The sequence below is a fragment of the Microcaecilia unicolor genome, chromosome 5, assembly GCF_901765095.1.
Source record: "Microcaecilia unicolor chromosome 5, aMicUni1.1, whole genome shotgun sequence".
Taxonomy (NCBI): Eukaryota; Metazoa; Chordata; class Amphibia; order Gymnophiona; family Siphonopidae; genus Microcaecilia; species Microcaecilia unicolor.
Genome location: NC_044035.1, coordinates 50660056 through 50683415, shown reverse-complemented (window position 1 = coordinate 50683415; position 23360 = coordinate 50660056). Strand labels below are relative to the sequence as shown.

The following is a 23360-nucleotide window of genomic DNA, read 5'->3' as shown; positions in this document are numbered from 1 at the left end:
GATTACAGACTGACCTTTCATTCAAATAAAAACAAGGAATAGGAGGGTCAGAATTGATGTCCAAAGGTACATTTCTAGCGTAGCATCTAGGACTGGATGGTCCATTGCATACAAAACTTCAATCTTACTTGGTTGCAGTGCTAGACAATCCACTAGCCATTGTCTTTCAGCAGACTCTATTGGCTTTCCTCTTACCTTTTGGTTAGTAGTTAAAACAACAAGAATTTCTTGATATAACAATACCACTACAACCTCTCTCCACCATCAGTGGATATGTCCAACAAAGCAGCAGACATAATATCTCGGTGTCGTAGCTACGGTTGGGCCTGGGTGGGCACAGGCCCACCCATTCTTGCTTCAGGCCCACCTAGTGGCCCCCCAAGGACCTCATTGGCGGTGCCTCACACCTCTTTCTCTTGCCCTCATGGCAGCTGCCTGTCTTGCTCTAAATTCCCCACCCCGCCCCCATCTACCTTTGAGCTATCACTGGCAACGATTCCTGTAATCAACCTGTGCCAGCCCTGCAGGCTTCCCTGTACTGTGTCCTGCCCTCGATGACATAATTTCCTGTTTCTTCACTGGCGCAGAGGCAGTAAAGGGAAGCCTGCAGGGCTGGCGCAGGCTGCTGACTGGAATTGCTGCTGGCAACAGCTTGGAGGTAGACTGGGGAGGGAGAGAGGAGCAGATGCCAGCTGGGGAGGGGGGAAGGAAAGACAGGAATGGATGCCAGATGGTGAGGGGGAGAGGGGGAAGACAGGAACGAATGCCGGGCGGGGAGGGGGGAAAGAAGAGCGGATGCTGAGTGGGGGGGAGGAGAAACATGATGATTGCAAGGGCAGAGGGAAAGTTTAAGAAAAAAAGCTATGGAAGGACCCACCCTGGTTAACTTCGGGCCCTCCCAAAATAACAGGTCTGGCTACGCTCCTGTAATATCTAACATATTATTCCTAAATATCCAAAATTATTTTGTAATATTCTCAGTATTAAACACCATTAAACTGACCCAATATCAAAAGCAGTGTAATGAGCCTAATCCTGGATCTGTCAATTGCTGGGGAACATCAAACTAAAATTAAGTAGGAAATAAACTCAAATCCCCATATTAAAACATAGTAAAAATCCCAAACTTTCTCCCAAAGTTGCCCACAAAGGGGTGCACTAAGGGGCAGGATATGCCCCTTAAGTGTGCCCCTTTGGCAGTGTACCAGAGGCGGCCACACTGCCCGATGATACAGCACAGTTCCTGTAGCTCTGAAGACCAACTGATGTAATTAGTATGTTGAAAGGGGGGAGGATTCGCATGTGCTCAAGAGAAGCCAAAAGGCGTTTCTTGAGCTGGTGGAGAGCTCCAGCACAGAGGAAACATCAGGATGACATCCCCATCAACTGTGGCTTCATTGACTTGCTGTCTACAGAGAACTGTCGTTACAGGTAAGCAACTCCACTTTCTCAGATACTCAACCCCTTTTTATACGTTTTAATCAGAGCAATTCAATACCTAGACACTCGTATGTCTGCATCTAAATGTTTAGAATTCTAGCATTTATGTGCATATGTGCTTATTTACCATGTAAATAGGCTCCTAATACATGCCCTGTTATTGCATTGCCCCCAATGTGTCCAGTGTATGCAAAGTTAGTTTAAATATATCCTCTTGGAGATTATGCTGAACCAGGAAAACAGATTAATGAATAAAGGTAGAAATACATTGTACTAGCTAATTCTTATTAGGGTTGCGTTATTTGGAATGATGGGGGTGATCATGCTATTTGCCTTTCTTTTAACTGTTTCCTGATTTGGATCTTTTTTTTTTTTTTTTAAATACCCCCCTCCCCCTCTTATTTTCTTTATTTTGTGGTCTAATGAGGCTGATTGATTTGTTTATTAGATTTACATTTTTATTTATTTATTTTTTGCATTTGTATCCCACATTATCCCACCTTTTTGCAGGCTCAATGTGGCTTACAATTCATCATGGAAACTGGAAATAGGAAGGAATATACATTTGGTTTTACAGCAAGTATTAGGTGCATGATGGTGAAATACATAGTACTGGAATTAGAAAAGAGTATTCAAAATTAGCAAGTTTGTTTCTTGCTAATTTTCTGTGTCAAGTGTTCACTTGTAAAAACAATTTTGAAAGCATAATAATAATAATAATAATAAAAGAAATACATTGTACTAAAGCTGAACTAAAACACTTTGGACACCAGCAAACCTGAGATTTGTTTTTAAACCCATGCCTATGTATTTTTCTCACCTGATACTCTTGAAGGATAAGTGCTTTGTAGATCATTGTTTCTAGAAATGCCTCCAGCCCCTACAAATAAAAATGGGAGAGAGAGACAGCAGTGGATTTTATTTAACCTCAGTAATTGTTGCATATCATAAAGAGAAAAACACTGTTGCCAAGCCTGGGCTAGTTTACACATTTGAAATCATTTGTACGAAGTTTCATTCATTCCCATTCTTTGCCCAAAGGGAAAGCCTTTCATACATCAGGCTTATTGTGTTGAGTTCTTCAATTTAAATGTAAAGTCGTGTTTATATTAAAAGTCAAGGTCTTCTTCCCCTGATGAATGTGTAACTGGGTAGAATGCCTCAGAAATCAGGCAGCTGGAGATGGAAGGATTTTATGTTCACTATTCCCTCTAGAGGGAACTATGACAATAGCATGATGCTGCCCTTTGCCCAGGAACTTAATGAGAGGCTTGTGAATACAGTTGCCAGTGTCTTTGAAATTTTTCTCCTTCAGTTTCCTTATACAATGCTCACAAGGCGACAGCAACACCCTGTTTTCTTGAATTTCATCATCCCACAGGAAGTTGCCTCAATGGCAGTAGTTGCATCATTTGCAATCAGACAGTAACTCAATGCAGATGGGCATTGAATGGTACAGAAGAAGAAGTAGCTACCAATGCTTCCTCAAGCCCTTCTCCAGATGTCTTGCAGACATACTTAAACAGAAATGGTATAATTGAATTGAATCTCGGAAAAAGCATCAGTTGCCACCCTACAGCAGCGGTGGTACAATAGCTTTGAGATTCTAAGAAGGTTGAATTGACCGGCATGGAAGGATCATTGTTAAAACTGAAACTTCAATGAACATGGGAAGGCTAGATCATTCTCTTTATTAATGACAGCATTACCAACCTAGGTGGCTGTGGGATTTATTATACAGCTTTGGGGCTTGGGTGCTGGCTTAAGCATTTTTTTTTTAAGAATCAAAGTTAAAGCAGCAAGGCCTGAAATGGCCTACTAGCAGAGGGGGTAGAAGCCGTCATTGTGGAGGGTTTGGGGAATGCCTGGAACAGATGTGGAGGGCAATGGTGACAAAAGAGTTAAGAGGACAGGTAAAAGGGCATGTATTAGGGGAGTTGGTATTAAATTGCATGTAACATAGTAGATGACGGCAGAAAAAGACCTGCATGGTCCATCCAGTCTGCCCAACAAGATAAACTCATATGTGCTACTTTTTGTGTATACCTTACCTTGATTTGTACCTGTCCTCTTCAGGGCACAGACCGTCTAAGTCTGCCCAGCACTAGCCCCGCCTCCCAACCACCAGCCCCGCCTCCCACCACCGGTTCTGGCACATTCTGGGAATATTTGTGCGCATACATGTATCCAAAGTGGACAAATCTTAACAGGGAAGACTTTACGGACCATTTTGGGCTTTGTCTGCCATTATTAATGTGTTACTAAGTTACCAAGTGTCATGGTTCATTCATAAGGTGAGTTGCTGTGGGTACTATTAAGTCTCCTCCTTCCTTACTGGTTAATACACTATGATCTTTTGATACAGCATGTTCTCTTTATTATTATTTCCCCAGTACTCTTGAGGAGAGGTAAATCAGTGGCAGACAGATAAAGGAAGGGATCAGTGAGCATCAGAGGAGAGAGGTGCTCCTTGGTTTTTTGTGATTCCATGGTGCCTTTTAAAGCCCTGGTCATAGAAGACCAGAGACTAAATCACTTTTCAAGCTGCTTTATTATGCTGATCTAGAGGTTACTGGAGAATGGACCTCCAGGTCTCTTTCTTCACCTCTAAAATGGGATTTAGCCCTTGGTTTTACGCATCCCAATTGCATTTGATTTATTTTATTTTTGATTTATTTTATTTAACTTAATTTTTTTGTGATTTAGAAACCATGTTAATCATATTGTAAACTGCTTTGTTCTGAAGAGTAAAGCAGTATAGCAAGTATGATGAACATATTCAGAATAGAGGACAAGTGCAAAATAAAAATCTGATTCTGTCCAAATTCATAGTACACTTTTAGGTGACTTGGCTTAAGTCAAGCTGGTTTGTATGTCCCTCTCCCTAAGCCCAAAATGCCTCCCTCCAAAGCTCCTGCAGGTATTCACTTCTCTCATGCTTCTCTGTTTCTCAAAGGAATATTTCTCTTATCTGAGCTTTCTTACCACAAAGTCCTTTTCATCCATCACAGTCTCAAGTGTTCTGATGTCTCCTTACCTGATCAACCCTAACTTCCCTCTTGTTGCCTCTTGAAAGGTTTTCTCTCAGATGGGATGGAACTTATTCACTACCTCCTCTGGAACTCTGCATAGTTTTTCCCTTTGCTTTCATAGATGTGTATACACCCATGGTGAGAACATGGACCCCTCTGTGTGAGACTTTCAGATCCTGGCAAGTGTTTTAGGGTAAATTTATAGGGTTGAAGCATTCTCACTTCACAAGTCTGTTATTTGGTGTTCATGATCTGTTATAAGGGTTACTCCTGGGAGAATTCTGCGCAAACCTTTTAAAATTGTATGTAAAATATTTGAAAATCATATGTACAATATTTTAAAATTCAGCGTTTTATTAGCAATGCTTTTTTTTGTGCAGAATTCTCCCAACATATGACCTAAAATCCCCCTGCCTTTTCCTTCTTCAGGTTCCAGCCTCCTTAGTTCCCTCTTTTGTTCCAGTTGCAGTTCTCTCTCCCTCTGACTCTTAGATAGACTTCTAATTCTGTCTACCCCAAAATCTTCTCCCACATGCAATACCCCCACTTCTCATTCTCCTCCTCCACCCCGGCACACCTCCCTCCTCTTATTCCTTTCCAGCTTTTGTTGTTTCTCCTCCCCCCACCCTCTCTCATGGCATACTCTCAAGCTTGATACCCCTACACCAGTGCCAGATGCTCATCTTGCTTTACCCTTCCCCCATAGCACTCAGTTCTCTTTCCTCTTCCATCCCCATGGCACACTGTCATCTTGCTGTACCCCCTCCCATAGTACACATTCAGCCTTGCTCTGCCCCCTCCCCTAGTCTTATATAGCTTACTCAGCCTTGCTCTGGCTCACCATCCCCATGGCACACATTCAGCCTTGCTCTCCTTCCCCCACCCCACCCCTATGGCACACAGTAAGTCTTGTTCTTTCTGTTCCACTCCACTCATTATTTCGAGGTCTATAAAATAATGAGTGAAGTGGAACGGGTAGATGTGAAGCGTCTGTTTACGCTTTCCAAAAATACTAGGACTAGGGGGCATGCGATGAAGCTACAATGTAGTAAATTTAAAACGAATCCGAAAAAATGTTTCTTAACTCAACGTGTAATTAAACTCTGGAATTTGTTGCCAGAGAGTGTGGTAAACGCGGTTAGCTTAGCGGAGTTTAAAAAAGGTTTGGATGGCTTCCTAAAGAAAACGTCCATAGACCATTATTAATTGGACGGGGAAAATCCACTATTTCTGGGATAGGCAGTATAGAATGTTTTGTACTTTTTTGGGATCTTGCCAGGTATTTGTGACCTGGATTGGCCACTGTTGGAAACAGGATGCTGGGCTTGATGGACCTTTGGTCTTTCCCAGTATGCCAATACTTATGTACTTATATACTCCCCCACTCCATAGCAACTGATAATGCAGCACAAGGAGGAGGTAAACCACTGGACTTCGAGCCATGTCCTCCTCCTCTACCATCCTATGCCAGCTGTTCATTTGAACTGTGTAGCCCCCTGTACAGCCCCATAATTCAAGCGAACAGTTGGGCCTAGGCTGGAGGAGGACACAGACCAATGTGCAATCAGTCACCTCCTCCTCCTCTTTCTACAAGATCTCTGCAAGCTCATTCAGTAACAAAAGTGTTACTTTACACAAGTGAGGAAAAACAAACATTTTTGCCCAGAAAAAGAATATCATGATAATGATAAAATGATTTAAAATTCCAGTGCCTATTATACTTAAGGGAAGAGAAAGGTGAAGGGATTTGATACACCTCCCGAAGAGCCAAGGTAGCCATTAAAGTGGAATGGGAGTCCTTTTGTCCTTGCACTACTATCACAGTCAAAGAAGTCTGTTAAGTTCAAGCTATCCGCAGATGAAGGTTATCCTTCCTCACCAATTTCATTGTTTTGCCCAGATGCGTCTTCTGTCCTTTCAAATAATAAGCTCAGACAATGGAGGCATATTCTCTGCAGAAACCTTCAATACTATTAGGGTTACCATTGGCGTAGGAAGGATGTGATGGGCGGAGAGTAGGCGTGGCCTGCACTAATTGTGTAGTGTGGGTACATTTCTGTGCACTGCCCGATTAGTGCAGGAGCCCTTGCTGCCTAGTAATTAAGTGGCAGTATCGGCTCCCGCAGTAATGTCCACGCGTAATTGAGAAATTAGCATGTAACCATTACAGGAAAATATACAAAAGCAGCCATTTTATTGCTGCACTAAAAGTGGTCACAGCACACAGTAAACCAATGTGCTACCATTTTTCAGCTTAGTAAAACGGCCCCTTTGTTTGCACACAGTTTATGTTTAAAAAAAAAAATCTGACTTAAAACAGTTTGAAACCAATGTCAATTTGCTTTGAATTTAAGAATGAACAACTTTGAAAATCTTATATATATAATATACAATTCTCAAAGCCATTTTACTTATTTATTTTTTTTGTTGCATTTGTATCCCACATTTTCCCACCTATTTGCAGGCTCAATGTGGCTTACATTATGCCGTAGCGGCAATCGCCATTATCGGAATGAGAAATACAGAGTGGTATTGCGTTAAAGTTCAATGGTGACAGAGTAAATTAAGCAATCAAGTATCGAGGGTTCAGTTTTCTCCAGTTCTGGTATAAGTTTCGTTATCTGGAATTTAGGATAGATCATTGTGGTATGCCTTTTTGAACAGGTTGGTTTTTAGTGATCAGACTGTTATGACTGTTGGAAGGAGTTGGGGGAACGGGCAGGGGATAGGGAAGCCTTGTGGGGCCCTTATTTTTGTGAGTAAAACTTTATATACAGTTAACAAATATGACTGCAAAGACAGTGGCTATGTGAATAGATTAATAATTACACTTGCATATGTACACCTTATTACACAGGTACGGGGCTTCTGTCTGTTATATCCCCTTTAGTGTCCCTTCTATTTCTCTACTTACACTTTTTGTTCTCTTCTGTTCACGCCTCTTAGAGACCCTTTTAATAAAATGTGATAAGCCCTAATGCAGGCTTAGCATGCCGAAAGCTGCTTAACACAGGATGTGCTAAAGCATTCTGTGGTAATATACCTGTTTGCGCAGGAATCGTGCGGTAATACTTATTTTTAGGGGTTGGTAATTAACGCATTAATAATGCTATTGGGGGCCCTTTTACTAAGGTGCTCCAAAAAATGGCCTCCGCTGGTGTAGGCGCATGTATTGGACGCACGCAGGTCCATTTTTCAGCGTGCCTACAAAAAAAGGCCTTTTTTTTTTGCTGAAAATGGACATGCAGCAAATTAAAAATCAGCGCGCATCCATTTTGGGCCTGAGACCTTACCGCCACCCACTGACTTAATGGTAAGGTCTCATGCGTTAACTGGGCGGTAATCAAGCTGACGATTACCACCCAGTTATCATGTGAGACCTTACCGCTAAGTCAGTGGGTGGTGGTAAGGTCTCAGGCCCAAAATGGCCCGGTTAGTGCCACGCGGTAGACAATAGAAATTATTTTCTGCTGTACATTTTGGACACGCATCAAAAGTAGAATTACCGCCCGGGCACGCAGTAGCCGGGCAGTAGCTCTAATTTGACGCGCATTGTGCGCACATAGGCGCTACACGCCTTAGTAAAAGGGCCCCTTAACGTGTTAATATTTCAATGAAAAGAGTGATTTTTAATGCCAAGGTTCTTTTTCTAGCGCAGAGCCACCCCTCCCCCCCACGTTTATCTGAATAGCAGAGAAAATGCAGAGCCCGAGCTCTTCTGTTGATGTAAATGTGGGGCGAGGGGGTGGGTCTGCGCTAAAAAATGTTTGAACACTGCCAAAGCAGTTCTCCAGGGAGCTGTAATTGCTTATAGGCCAGGGTAAATAAGCATAAACAGGCTATTCTAGAGCTAGCTAAGGGTTTAGAGGTACTTAGAATGTAAAATAGCCAAATACTCTGGTTTTCAACATGGAAGAATTTCACACTATATGAGGTTTGAGGAAGGAGTCTCCACATCATCGGTGCCCTAGTCTAGAGCACCAATGCTTATAGGCCAGGGTAAATAAGTATGAACAGGCTATTTTAGAGCTAGCTACAAAACAGAAAGTAACTAGTTTTCTTGGTCAAACAACAACACACTAGAAACCACATTGGGCAAACAAGGGGAGCATGGGTGCTTTAAAAACTCAGGATAGGGATATTCAAAAAGAATTTGTATTTTTTTTTATGGCTCTCTTTATGCTAAAGAGACCTTTCATAATTTTTTATTGCCCAAAATGCATACCATGATTAAGTGCAATTAGTTATGCAACTAAAACTGTTAATTGCACGATTAATCATGATTTCAATTTTTAATTGTTGCCCACCTGTACTTATTTTCTATTTATTTTAGGAGGGATCGTGGCATAGGCGGAGAGTGGGCATGAAAGTGTTTGCTAGCTAACTGGTTAATACAAGCAACTCTGGAGATTGGGTGGCAGCACCGGTGGTTTGGAGCAGGGGTGTATCTGAACTGCGGTGGTAGGGGGGGCCAGGGCCAGAGTGAGGGGGCACATTATAGCCCCCCCGCCACCGCCGCCATTGCCGATCCCCCTCCCCCCAGCCGCTGCCATTGCCAATCTCCCCCCCGCCGTTGCTGTCGCCTACCTTCGCTGGCGGGGGACCCCAACCCCCGCCAGCCGAGGTCCGCGTCCTCCTGCCGGCTGCCTGTAAAAGAATTCCGTCAGCTGGCGGGGGACCCCCAACCCCCGCCAGCCAAGCCGAGGTCCTTTCATTTCTTCCAGAACTTCCAGTAAACCTGGCGCCGAAAGTTTCTTCTTAGTCTGACGTCGCTGCACGTTGTACGTGCAGGACGTCAGACTCAGAAACAGAATGAGCTTCATTCTGTTTCTGAGTCTGACGTCCTGCACGTACAACGTGCAGCGACGTCAGACTCAGAAGAAACTTTCGGCGCCAGCTTTAGCGGAAGAAATGAAAGGACCTCGGCTTGGCTGGCGGGGGTTGGGGGTCCCCCGCCAGCTGACGGAATTCTTTTACAGGCAGCCGGCAGCGGCAGAAGGACGCGGACCTCGGCTGGCGGGGGTTGGGTCCCCTGCCAGCGAAGGTAGGCGACAGCAACGGAGGGGAGGGTTGGCAGCGGTAGGGGGGTCCAGGGCGAAATCTGCGGGGGCCCAGGCCCCTGAGGCCCCACGCAGATACGCCCCTGGTTTGGAGGCGGGGCTAGTACTGGGTAGACTTCTACGGTCTGTGCCCTGAAAATGGCAGATACAAATCAAGGTCAGGTATACATATAAAGTAGCGCATACGAGTTTATCCTGTTGGGCAGACTGGATGGACCGTACAGGTCTTTTTCCGCCGTCACCTACTATGTTACTATGTTCCTAAATAGGAGGCTGTAAGGGCTCTCACATTAATGGCTAATGCACACAGCCTGAAATGAAACAAATAGAAAAATGGCTATATTACAGCCACGCTAGAAATGGGCTTAGCGAGTAGGAAAGTGTTACAACGTGCTAAGCCCATTTACTAGCGCAGCTTAGTAAAAGGGCTCCTTAGTCTCTCATTTTAATGCTTTCTTTGTGCTCTTTCTATTCTGCTCCAAATAAGTAACTAGACTAATGAAAACAAAAAAACAACTGACATTGCTTAAATGTTAATTGGGTTTGAGTTTTCATGACTGTCTGCACTGGGATGAAGCCTACAGAAAAGGTTTTACCCGTACACTTTGAACCAGTTTTCAAAGAGAAAATGTGCACATACTTTCACTTTGAAACTTCCCATGGATGTAGAGCACCTACTGGCTATCACAGTTCGAGGAGAGTTGAGCCCTTGGACCGTGGCCGAGGCTGACTTCGGCAGACAATTCACTGAGGCTAGGCACAGCATCTAGGCAAGGCATGGCTGAAGACAAGGTGGACAGCAGGACAAGGCAGACAGCAGGACTTGATAGACAAGACAGACAGGGCTGGAATTGGACCCGGAGTAGGCAAGACAATCGGGGCTAGATCTGGAACCAGACAAGACAAGGCAATAAGGCTAAAAACCGGATCCAGACAAGGTAGGGCAAGAATGGGACTAGACAGGGCAAAGCAAGACAGAACTAAGGCAAGAGAGAAGATAGGCAAGACAGGCACTAGGAAAAAAGGCAGGACTGAAGCTTGAAGATAAGGCTGGACCAGAACTTGAAAACCAGACTGGACTGGAATAGGGCAGCAGCTGAAGACACAATGGAGCAAGGCAAGAACTTGGAATCAAGGCAGGACTGAAACTTGAGACAAGGCACGGCTGGAACCTGAAGACAAAGGCATGGCTGGAACTTGAAGACAAAGGCACAGCTTGGAAATACACAACGCAAGACAGGAACTGGAAGGCAAAACAACATCTTCGGCACACATCCTAAGGAACTGGCATTGGTCAGCAGATGGAGCCATGGCAGGAACAGACTACCACCCCCGGGAGTGCCACGGGACCTTCAGGAGAAAGGTGTGTCAGGACAGAAGGCACAGCAGAGCCATGACACAAGCTTTTTCATCTGCTTTTTGTGCAGGTACTTTTTCTGTGGAAGGTAATGTGGCTGCAGTTGAAAATTCAATCTGTATGTATTGTATGCCTCCTTGAACTTAATCTCAGTCCCTATGAGCTCCACCTTTTAGTGCAACTACACATATTTTTTATTGTACACTGTTTTCATCCATGAACCAGTTAAAGGTGGTATATCAAATATGACTAAACTAAACATATGTTGTAGAAGAGTCCAGTGGCTTATAGCTGTGGAGGAGCATTTTCAGACAGCCAGTGTTTGCATATAAATCAAGGTTTAGGCCAGGGACGTATCTGAAAGTCGGCGGTAGCGGGGGCCGAAGCCAGAGTGAGGGGGCACATTATAGCCCCCCCCCCCAGCCGCCGCCACCGCTGCCGCCATTTCCGACCCCCCCCCCCCCGGTTCCGTGGGTACCTTTGCTGGTGGGGGACCCCAACCCCCACCAGCCGAGGTCCGCTTCCTCCTGCCGCTGCGAGGTTTTTTAAGTTCTTCATCAGGATTCGTCCTCCGTCACTCTGTGCTGCTGTTCAAAGAAGCTGCTAGCTGAATGCAGTTTCAGACTGAGTCTGACGTCGCTGCTGCACGTTGTACGTGCAGGACGTCAGACTCATGTACAACGTGCAGCAGCGACGTCAGACGCAGTCTGAAACTGCATTCAGCTAGCAGCTTCTTTGAACAGCAGCACAGAGTGACGGAGGACGAATCCCGATGAAGAACTTAAAAAACCTCGCAACGGCAGGAGGAAGCGGACCTCGGCTGGTGGGGGTTGGGGGTCCCCCACCAGCAAAGGTACCCACGGCGGCAGTAGGGGGGTCCAGGGCGAAATCTGTGGGGGCCCAGGCCCCTGTGGCCCCACGCAGATACGCCCCTGGTTTAGGCACATAAATAGCTTTGGAAACTGTTCTGACAAGATCTCTCTCTCTCTCTCTCTCTCTCTCTCTCTCTCTCTGCATATATATATCCCACATTTTCCCACTGTATGGCAGGTTCAATGTGGCTTACATATTGCTAAAAAGGCGGTTACAAAATTTAGATTTGTAGAAGTCTAGTACATAATACAGAAGTACAATTAATGCTTAGCTTGATATATATATATATACACACATACAGCATCCAAAAAAATGGGCCCCCTCAGCATTTTTCCAAATAACCCAAAAACGTTCCGCTGCGGCAGAAACTTCTGCCTGAAGTTAATATAAGTAGTTTAACTTACATACCATTTGTCAAACTAATTGATTTTGATAGGTACCATGTCCACTTCTGAGTTCTCAGCCGATCAGAATTGTGGATCTGCCCAAGCTACATCTACTCCCCACCCCCACCACTTTTGATGTATCACCAGATATGACATCATAGCCCTACTCAAGCTCTGCTCCATTTGCATAGTCCCACCCCAAACCCACCTTTTTATGTTTCCCTGTCCCTTTTGCATAGCTCCACCCCAAACTCTACCCCTTTTGGTGACTTTATGGCTCTGCCCAGGCACCGCCTCTTTTATGAGATGGCGGTGAGTAGTGGACACTCTATAACACTTCCTGTTTCACACTAATCACCACCATCTTGGATGGGTCACATGATAGGAAGTAACATCGATCATTATATCACTCATCAGACACCGCCCCTGCAGCCTGGGAGGAGTGTATGGTTTATTTTTCCCAACTATTAAATCACTTTTTAAATGTATTTTTTGTGTAATTAGCTGTCTGCTTTTCTCTCAGGAACAAAAGGGACGTTCTCGCGAGAGAATCAGAACATCCACACTTGTACCAGCAAAACATTTGTGCGACCATATTAAAAGGCTTTTTTAGGCAGTGCTTTGAGATCTTCATGGTATGTTATCTCAGGCGTGAAAGGACATGCCCTTTCTTTAAAAAGCTTTTTGTTTAACCAAACTGTGCATTTCTCAGCAATTGCCTCTCCATCAGAAGCATAGGTCACACCTTCCCGCCCTCTAAAACAAACCTACTGGTTTTACAATCATTTCCCCTCTCCTTTCCCCGTGTAGCTCATCAGCCAGCAAGCTCTCATACATGGAGACCAGCAGATTACTTGCTTTTAACTCACCTCTCCTCTTAAATAACATTGGTTTTAAACTGTGTCAGTCTACCTGTGTGTGCCGAGCCAGCCTGCATTTTGTTTTACCAACTGCTCACAGATTTCCCCTTCCTATCCCCCAATTTCAGCAGGCAGTTCAGAAAAATCTGAGCTGTATGATTGCAGTTTTTAAGATAGAGAGAACCCCAGAGCAATATATTTTACAATACTTTTAGGTTTTGCAGAAGACTCTCTTAGTAGTACTCTAAGGGCTTTTGTTTAAACAAATGTTGATCCTTCCTGACTGTCAATATGAGCAAGCAAGCCCTGCTCACACAGAGATGTACTCATAGGCGCCCCATATAAGAGGCTTGGGGAGGCTAAGCCTCCCCAGCCCAATCTTGATGTTTCCCTGGCTGCTGCCCTCACAAACGCAGGGCTTCCGCAGCAGCCAGGGAGCTCTCCCACCGTCCTTCCTGCTCTCCCCGTCGGGGAGTCCCCCCCGTACGTGACCCCAACCCCCAGCCAGGGCCCACCCAACATCCCTTCGCAATTTGCCTGCCTCGGTCCCTGACTCCCTAAAGCATTCTTATCTTCACCCGTACCCATCGCGGTCAGCGCTGCCTCACTGCCTGCCATTCATTCTCACAGGCAGCTCCGTTCCCGCTCCCCTTTGCCGCGTCCTCCGGCTCTCTCTGATGCACTTCCTGTTTAACAGGAAGTGCATCAGAGAGAGCCAGAGGAGTGGACGCATTTTGGGTGGTATATTGGTTTATTAGGGTCTGCCCAGTGTTATGGTACAGTAAGGTTCTGAGTGTGTTTTTGCACAAATTTGTGCATAGTGTTTTGCAGTTGAGCAATTGTAGTTAGTATATGCTTTGAGCAACCACTTTATTCTTTGATATATGATACATATTTAATATCTAAATTTAATAAAAGGTATTAATTGTGACTTATTTTTACTTATTTTTTTTCTGTGTTGTCAGACAATTATAGATGTAAGCCCCACCCCTAACCCCGCCCCCTTTAGCCTCCCCAAACAGTTGGGCCACCGACCGCCTATGGATGTACTGTATTGTAAAAGGAAGTAGGTCACGTGAAAAAGAAATACATGGCGGCTTTGAACTGTGCACATCCTCGTTCCAGACATGTCTGGACTAGAAATACATTTCACACTTTACATTCTCCAGAAATACATTTCACACTTTACATGCTGACAACTTGAAAAATAAAAAGCTGGCAAAGCCCAAAATTCATGTACATAGAAAGATGCAGTACCCAGCTATATAGATGCCTCCTCCCTTCTCCACTTACATGCCCCCCCCCCCGCGCCAAGGACTTTTTAAAAATAAAAACCTTTGCCATCTTGAAAAGGGGCATGGCCTAGGCAGTCATGATGTCACTGGAATGGGGTGGGGTTTGGTTGAGACTATGTGAAAGAGGATGAGGTTTGAGGTGGGGGATATGCAAAAAAGGTGGTGTTTGGGGTGGGGTTATGCAAAGGGGTGGGGGTGGGGCTATATCACATCTGGCAATATCATCAAAAGTGGAGGGAGAAGGAGCATGGCTTGGGTGGATCCTCAATTCTGACTGGCTAAGAACCCAGACGTGAGCATGGCACCTGTCAAAATCAATTAATTAGACAAATGGTAAATTATACTACTAATATTATTTATTTATTTATTTAGATTGTGCTCATACCTTTTTCAATAGTAGCTCTGTTACAAGAAATGATTTATCTTGGGGGAAAGAGCTCTAGAGCACTCGCTACTGTTTATAATTTAAGAGCAGGTGCTGTATTTATAAGTTTTAGGGTATTAATTTCTCCACCAATCACCAAAGGTGATAATTGCAATAAATTAAATAAATTAAGTATATATAAAAGATACCATATACTCAGAACACAAAGAGACCATATTTTTAGCTTCAAAAAGGTTGATTTAATATACAATTGCACACGAGAGGTAGGTTTTTAAAAGGATCTTAGAACAGAGAATTTGTGCATAAAATAGAACAAAGTAGCAAGTAGGTTAACTTACAAGTCCTTGTTACAAGCATGCTGTGGTCCAGCTGATTGATGAGCACATGTTCAGGAGCAAGGCATCAGGAGACCCCAAAGAGAGCAGCAGGTCCCAAGAGGAGGCAGGTTCCAAGAGAGGAGGCAGGTTCCAAGAGAGGAGGCAGGTTCCAAGAGAGCGAGCTGGGCTGTTTCCAGGCCTTTTATAATGTTAGCAGAGAAGCATGGTGTGTGCATGTCCTGGATATTTTGCAAGGCATTATGGTTAATGTAGTCTGTTCACATGACCACATTATAAGTCCTTCTTTCCTGCACATGTCTGAAAGCTGATGGGAGGGGCAGGTATACCTTTGATAAGCAAATGTCCTGTTCATGCTTTTCCTCTGAGTTCTTTGTCTTCAATGGCTTCTCCAGACTTTCTGTCTCTTGGGTCTTTGGTTTTCAGAGATGTCCTGATGAGCGTCCAGGTACCCACCTTAGTCAAGCTTTTGTTCAGTCTTTTTGGTGGGAGGGCAGAGAGAGTTATATATCTCTCCTTTGTCTTTGTTAAGTGTTTGTAATTTACTATCCCTGCTATCAGAAGTTCCCAGAAAAAGGGATGGGGAGAGAGGGGCTTGAAATGAAACTATTCTCTCTGCTGCAGTGTCAAATATATAAAAGCTGCACAAATATATTGGTGTATATATAATCCAGCAAATATGCTACATATTTCAGTAATAAACTGATACCATTACAGCTCAAGGTGAGTTACATTCAGGTACACTGGATATTTCTCTGTCCCAGGAGGGCTCACAGTCTAAGTTTGTACCTGAGGCAATGGAGGGTTAAGTGACTTGCCAAAGATCACAAGGAGCAGCAGTGGGATTTGAACCAACCACCTCTGGATTTCAAGATCTGTGCTCTAACCACTAGGCCACTCTTTTCAAAGGTCAAACTAAATGATTAAATAATTGTAAATTATTTTGAAACTATGTAAGAGATCCATTTTCTTCCCCAAACACTATATATATATATATATATATATATTAGTATTCTATAACAGGATCTGGGCACCCATGTGCTCTTATATAATAGGATCTCAGTGTATTGCATAAAGATGCCTAAAAGGAGGCGGCCGCTTATAGAATCACTCCCAATATGATAAGATTAGCAAAATTGTTCATTCCTACAGTGGACGTGACTCATTCTCATTTCCTCCAACTAAGATTGACAGCTGCAGACCTTGCACTTGTGCTATCCCTTCACCTGCTCTTTGATTAGCATGGTGTTTCTGGTTGTTTGTCAGCTGTTCAGTGAGCTGCTGGAAACAGAAAAGGGACAAACATTGGCTGGTACCATGGTTACTATATTTAATTGTCTATGGGGGCAGAGCATACAAAACACTGCTGCAGACCTGTATTTTTAGTAACTATACATTATGCAAATGCAGTGTAACTATATGTATCTATATACACATATTATATTATATAGATATATGCATTTTTTTGTTACTGCTTTTCATGACCAAAACTACCATTTTAAATGTCTTGCTTTTCAAGGAAATAGATGTACCCTGTCCTCAGCACTTTGATTCTCCAGTAAAGATAATTAGCTGCTGAAAATACATTCCAGCTAGAGAGGGAGAACGGCAGGCATACATTGAATTGGGAATCTGAAAAATAATGCAGAATCAAGAGGCAGAAACGACCAGAGCTACCTCTTAAGGTCCAAAATTACCAGATGTAAAAAAAAAAAAAATGTGCTAAATGACCTCTCATGTTGTCTCCTTGGCAACGAAGCATCTGTACAATAGGCCTCTATTTTCCTTTGGGGTTTGCAGATCCCTTCAATCAAACCATTTATCCATTGCAGCTTTCAAACCAAGTAAAAATGTTTCCTCATTCCTTCCTCCATTCATTTTTGGGAGATATGGAGAACAGATCAAGTTTCTGATAAAAGCAGAAGGTTAAAATGACCAATGGTGGAAGATAATGGTACTAACAAGAACTAAATTCATAACTTAATTAAATTTGGACATTCGTGATGCAAAGAACAAAATAAAGTTATTTGTATGAGATGCTACTAGTTAATATGTTAATATATGTTAATATAAATATATGTGTATATATATATATATATATATATATACACACACACATGTAATCCTCTATATGTATCTATATACATTTCATTCATATGAGATATATATATATATATATATATATATATATATATATATTCCTTTCTCACTGTACATAATGGAATAAATTCTATATATGGTGCCCAAAACATCAGCACTGAAGATACCCCACTTACACCTGGGAACCACAACTACATTTAGGCACAGCAATTTACACCAATGGAAATGCGGTGCAAATGCTTGCACCTAAATTAGGCGCAGTTCCCACCTTATTCTATAATTATGCATGTAACTGGAAGGATTGCCCCTGATCTATCCATAACCCCCCCCCCCCCCCCCCCCTTCCACACCCCCTTTTTTGACTCAGGTCTAAATTTAGGTGTGTATATTTTAATTAATTCTAATTAGTGCCAATAATTTCTTGTTAAAAAGGCAATTATCAGCTCTAATTAGCTCATTATTCTATTAAATTGTGTGTGCAAATTGGCCATACCCCCAAATTTGCATGTGCAGTTTTTAGCACTTTTTATAGAATTAGTCTGACCATGTCTATAACTTAATTAAATTTGAATGTCTGTAATAGAAAATCAGAAAAAATATTTCCTGTGGGGTGAATTGCAACATCTCAGCTACTAATGAAAAATGTAGAAGCATATCTATATATCTATCTATCTATCTATATAGATATATATATAGATATAGATTAATTCCCACAAACACATCTATTCATCACATATCCAGGAGACAATGACAATGACCTAGACTACAACTCCCACCACATTTTCCCCTGCTTATCCCTTGTTCTATCCCCTTTCGCCTCATCGACCCCTCCCCAAATGCTCACCTACTCTTACACCTCTCCTATTCCCTTCACTCTTGCCCATCCCCCTCGACCTCATCTACCCCTCCAATTGCTCACTTACCCTCCTTGCTCATACTTCTCCTACTCCCCTCATCCCTGCATTTCTTCATTCTTTTTTATTACTCCGATAATACTCAACTTATTTCTCTCCACCAATACTTTGTAATTCCAATTACTATGTAAGCCGCATTGAACCTGCTTTGAGTGGGAAAGCGCGGGGTACAAATGTAATAAATAAATAAATATACACATATACAACATCAATACAAAAAAACCTTACTGTATATGTGTTCAATATGCAAACAGTTCTCAAGACCAAAATACTTTAAATATTATCACTTAATATTGGAACAAAAAGCCTCAGATTGTCATAGGCAAAAACATTTTTTTCAACCTGTTCACTATCCATCACAGGCTAAAAAACCTCCCATCATTCATTCTAATATATTCAAATTATAACTTTTATATAGTTTTTATAAAAGACTTTGGGCCCTTTTTACGAAGGTGCGCTAGCATGCTTAGCGCATGCTAAAATTAGCATGCACTAAATGCTACAGACACCCATATATTCCTAAAATGTTAGTGCACCTAGCACGGCTTAGTGAACACGGCCCCTTGCTACTTAGCTTTTGAGCAGATCAGGTCACCCTAACATCGGCCAGCATTTCACAATATTTTACTGCTGCCTTAGGGAGAACAGACCTTTTTGCCAGCTGCTCCATGGTTCTCAAGCAACTCACTGAGCACAAATCAAAAAACAATTTTTTTTTTTGCCTGTGGTAATATTGAAAATATTTTGGTCTTGAGAACTGTTTGAATATTGAACACATATACAGTGAAGGTTTTTTGTATTGATATTGTTTATTTTATTTATTAGGATTTATTTACCGCCTTTTTGAAGGAGTTCACTCAAGGCATTGTACAGTTTTATATACTTCATTCCTTATTTGCGTTTGTTATACACATATACATACATATATGTTTTAATCAATGGTGTCCCATAGACATCCACATAAGCCCATTATGACAGTGAAAAATAAATTTTCACACCTCTGTTACTAGTGAAAAAAGACATGTTGTCTCATGCAACATCGCTTCCTCCATGCTAAAGGACTTTTACATTCCCTCTGCTATGCCCTTTCCGTGAGCATAGCAGGAGTTTGTAAAATTCATGGAATGTCCTTCTCTTTGCAGCTGTCTGCACCATCCTGTTGCTGGTTTCAGTGAATATTTTAACACTAATTACTAGAAATCTTTGCTGATGATTGGCAAGTAGATATGACGAAAAAATAAAGGCAGGTTGTCCAGTTCAAATCTTCTGTCCAGTTGCATTTTTTACATTCATTACCGAGAGTTGATTGAAATTAGCCATTGAGATCTGTTTAGTTCAATCCAAGTGTCTGACCATGTACAAGATTTAAATTGGTCCTGAAGATTTTATATTTATGTATGTATTTGGTTTTTTGTTTGCACAGGATAATTGGAAATTCCTCAAGATAAAGCTTTGCATTTGGGTGCTATTACAAACATTACTTTCTGAGGAGCATTCAGTGTGGCGATAATAAAGTATTTGCACAGCCTGCAGCCTCTATTATGGCAGCGGGAGTAAAGATTTTTCATTATTGCTATCAGTAAGATTTTGCGGTCTTAAGGGATTAAAAATAGATTTGGGAAAAGGCAATCTGGATAAATGCAGATTTTTCAAAAGCAGTGCCAGTCAAACAAAATTACAGCATTAGTAAAATGTCTCCCTTCCATCCAAAATTCCCTTCTGTCCTTGACTTAATACATTTAGTATTCTGGATAAATCAGAAAATAGGAACTGATGCTGGAGGCAACTGAAACTGTGAAAATCAAGGATAGGCAAGAGCAAATTGAGCTATAGATCCAGCAATATAAAAATTTACTTTATTAAAGCATTTTATTAAAACAAAGACTTTTGTCTTTTAGAGAAGCCAAGATGTTGAGCACTTCGTAATAAGAACCTGGTAGCCCAGCAGTGCATAGAACTGTACATGAGTGCAAAATTATAACAAAGGACACCATACAGAAATTTGATGCTAGGAGTACCAAATTCATATTATTAACCCTGTGACAGATCATAAAGGTTTGGGGCTCATTTTCAAAACAAGAAAAACCTCCAAAAAAATGTCATAAGGTGGTAGATGGACGTTTTTCTCTCAAAAACATCCAAGTTGCAATTTTTGACACACTGTTTTTAGACGTTTTTCTCCATAGTTCGTCCAGATTTCACGGGAGTGCGTTGGGGCATGTTTGGGTTGGGACATGGGCATCAGCAAAAGACATTTTTCTGCAATAATCAAAATTAAAATATCTAGAGCCAAAATTAAGACATTTTTGGCTAGATCCGTTTAATTACAATTAAGTGACTAAAAGGTGCCCTAAATGACAACTGGAGGGATTAAGAACATAAGTGTTGCCATACTGGGACAGACCGAAGGTCCATCAAGCTCAGCATCCTGTTTCAAACAGTGGCCAATCCAGGTTACAAGTACCTGGCAAGTTCCCAAAACGGTACAATACATTTTATGCTGCTTATCCTAGAAATAAGCAGTGGAGTTTTCCCAAATCCATCTTAATAATGGCTTATGGACTTTTCTTTCAGGAAGTTATAGCTAACTGCTTTTTACCACATTCTCTGACAATGAATTCCAGAGTTCAATTACACATTGAGTGACGAAATACCCTCCACCCCTCCCCTCCCCTAAGATGTGACTGTGACAGAACGTACCAGGCTGTATGACACCTTCAGATATGATGGCCATTCTTGTTACAGCAGCAAGCAGGTTACAGGAGTAGCCTAGTGGTTGGTGCAGTGGACTATAAAGAAGGGGACCCAGGCCCATATCCCAGTCTAACTGCTACACTTGTTGTGGAACATGTGAGCCCTCCAAAACCCATTAAATTATTATTACATTTGTACCCCGCGCTTTCCCACTCAAAGCAGGTTCAATGCGGCTTACATAGTAATAGGGATTACAGGATTTTGATAAGAAAATAAAAGTTAAATATATCAGAATAACAAAAGTGATAGGTAGGTAGAGAAGGACAGGGTTGAAGGAATAGGAGAGGTGTAAGCAAGGGTTGAAGGGGCAGGAGGGGGATGGGTACAGGATAAGCAAATGGAATATTGGTTGGAAAGAAAGTCAAGGTCATTGTCGTTGTCACCTGGATATGTGATGGGTAGTAGGATTAATAGAATTAGTTTGGGTCATTAGGATAGGCTTGCTTAAACAGATGGGTTTTTAGTGCCTACTGTACCTACACTAGGTGGCACCTGCAAGCTTAAGGGCTGTTGTAGTGGTGTAAAGTGAGGAACAGTAGATTTTTCTCTGTTCCTGGAGGGCTCACCGTACAATATATGAGGGTTATGGTGAGATGTGTACCTGAGACATTTTATGCGAAGTCCACTGCAGTATCCCCTAGACTGCCCCACCACTGCTCTGCTGGGATGTTTGTGTGGCCAGTAATTGGCCCCCAGACTTCCCAATGGCTGATTTCTGGGCGTTTTTCTCTTTGATTTTTTTTTTCTCAAAATGGTTCCAAAAGAAAAATATATATCACAAAAAACGTTCTTCCTTTAAAATATTTAATTTCTTTTATTACAATACATATATCACATAAAACCTGTGCTGGACTTATGATTCCGAAGGGAAATGTTCCTCCTGAAGAAGGAGTGTTCGAAATGCGGTCTGGGTCTCGCATCGAGGAACAAAAGAGAGAAGGTGTGAAGAGTTAGAAGGTGCTTAAAGTCTGGAAACAGTATGTAAATTCCAGGAAGCCCTTGACACACTGCACTGATTCACTCTGCTGAACTAACACTACTCCAAGAAGAGTGCTGAAGAGACTTTGTTGTGAACATTGTGCTCCTGCTTGATGTGATTTAGAAGATTTTTATGATTTATAAGGACTATAATTTGAACCTTTAAGGACAATATCTAAGACACAAGTGAAAGATTTGAAATTGAGGAAACAACAATTGGGGAGCATGTACACAGATTGTGGATATATAGAAATGTGCCCACACAAGGTTTATGTGAATGGGTGGTGAAGTGAAGGGTGTGACTGGGCAAGTTCCAGAACTTACACAGCATAAGTGGTTTTATGTGATATATGTATTGTAATAAAAGAAATTAAATATTTTAAAGGAAGAACGTTTTTTGTGATATAGTTTTGGGATCTGTTCTTCTAGTTTAAATATTTATCCCCAGTAATATATATTCCAAAAGAAAAATGTAATGAGCACAAAACGTGTAGAAAATGGCGATAGTCAAATCAAAAATATAGATGTTTTTCAGGTTAGAAAATGGCTATGTTCGCCACTCGATTTGTGGGTGTTTTTAGCTAAACATTCACAGTCAGACTTAGGGGCCCTTTTACAAAGGAGTGGTAGGGCTACCACGGCAATGGCACACTGCAAATCAGCCCTACCACATGCCCCTCCACATCTCCTGGACTGCGTTTATTGGTAGCTGCCTTGTCCTTCTGGCCTAAGTTCAGATCAGAAAGACTAAGGAGGCTAGGGCTTTTCAGCTTGGAGAAGTGACGGCTGAGGGGAGACATGATAGAGGTATATAAAATAATGAGTGGAGTGGAACAGGTGGATGTGAAGCGTCTGTTCACGTTTTCCAAAAATACTAGGACTAGGGGGCATGTGATGAAAGTACAGTGTAGTAAATTTAAAACAAATCGGAGAAAATTTTTCTTCACCCAACGCATAATTAAACTCTGGAATTCATTGCCAGAGAACGCGGTGAAGGCAGTTAGCTTGACAGAGTTTAAAAAGGGGTTACACGGTTTCCTAAAGGACAAGTCCATAAACCAGCACTAAATGGACTTGGGGAAAAATCCACAATTCCAGGAATAACATGTATAGAATGTTTGTGCATTTGGGAAGCTTGCCAGGTGCCCTTGGCCTGGATTGGCCGCTGTCGTGGACAGGATGCTGGGCTCGATGGAACCTTGGTCTTTTCCCAGTGTGGCATTACTTATGTACTTATGACACTGCTAAATGGCATAGAATATCAATACTGATCACACACTCAAGACAGTGCTGAGCTTTCCAGTCCACTTAAATACTGAGTGAGATTTCACTCTACTCTTGCTGTGTGAGGTTGTTTTGTTTTTGTTGTGGTTGGTTTGGTTTGGTTTGGTTTTGCAGCCAGTGTTAGTCACATATTGAGTTCATCTTGTTTCTCTATATCCTTTTCTCCTCCATATTGGGTTCCCTGTAGGACTTTGTATTTTTGATGCACAGAACACAGATATCAATTCTTAAATCACAAACTTGGACTCCAAAGGTTAATGCAGTGGTTCCCAAACCTGGTCCTGGAGGCAACCTAGCTAGTCAGGTT

At 42.3% G+C, this 23360-nt stretch overlaps 1 protein-coding gene across 1 annotated transcript in view; it reads left to right on the top strand.

Annotated features, from left to right (window-relative positions):
* SLIT1 (slit guidance ligand 1) overlaps positions 1–23360 on the top strand; it is a 584144-nt gene that overhangs the window by 527265 nt on the left and 33519 nt on the right. The gene's annotated exons all lie outside the window — the stretch shown is intronic.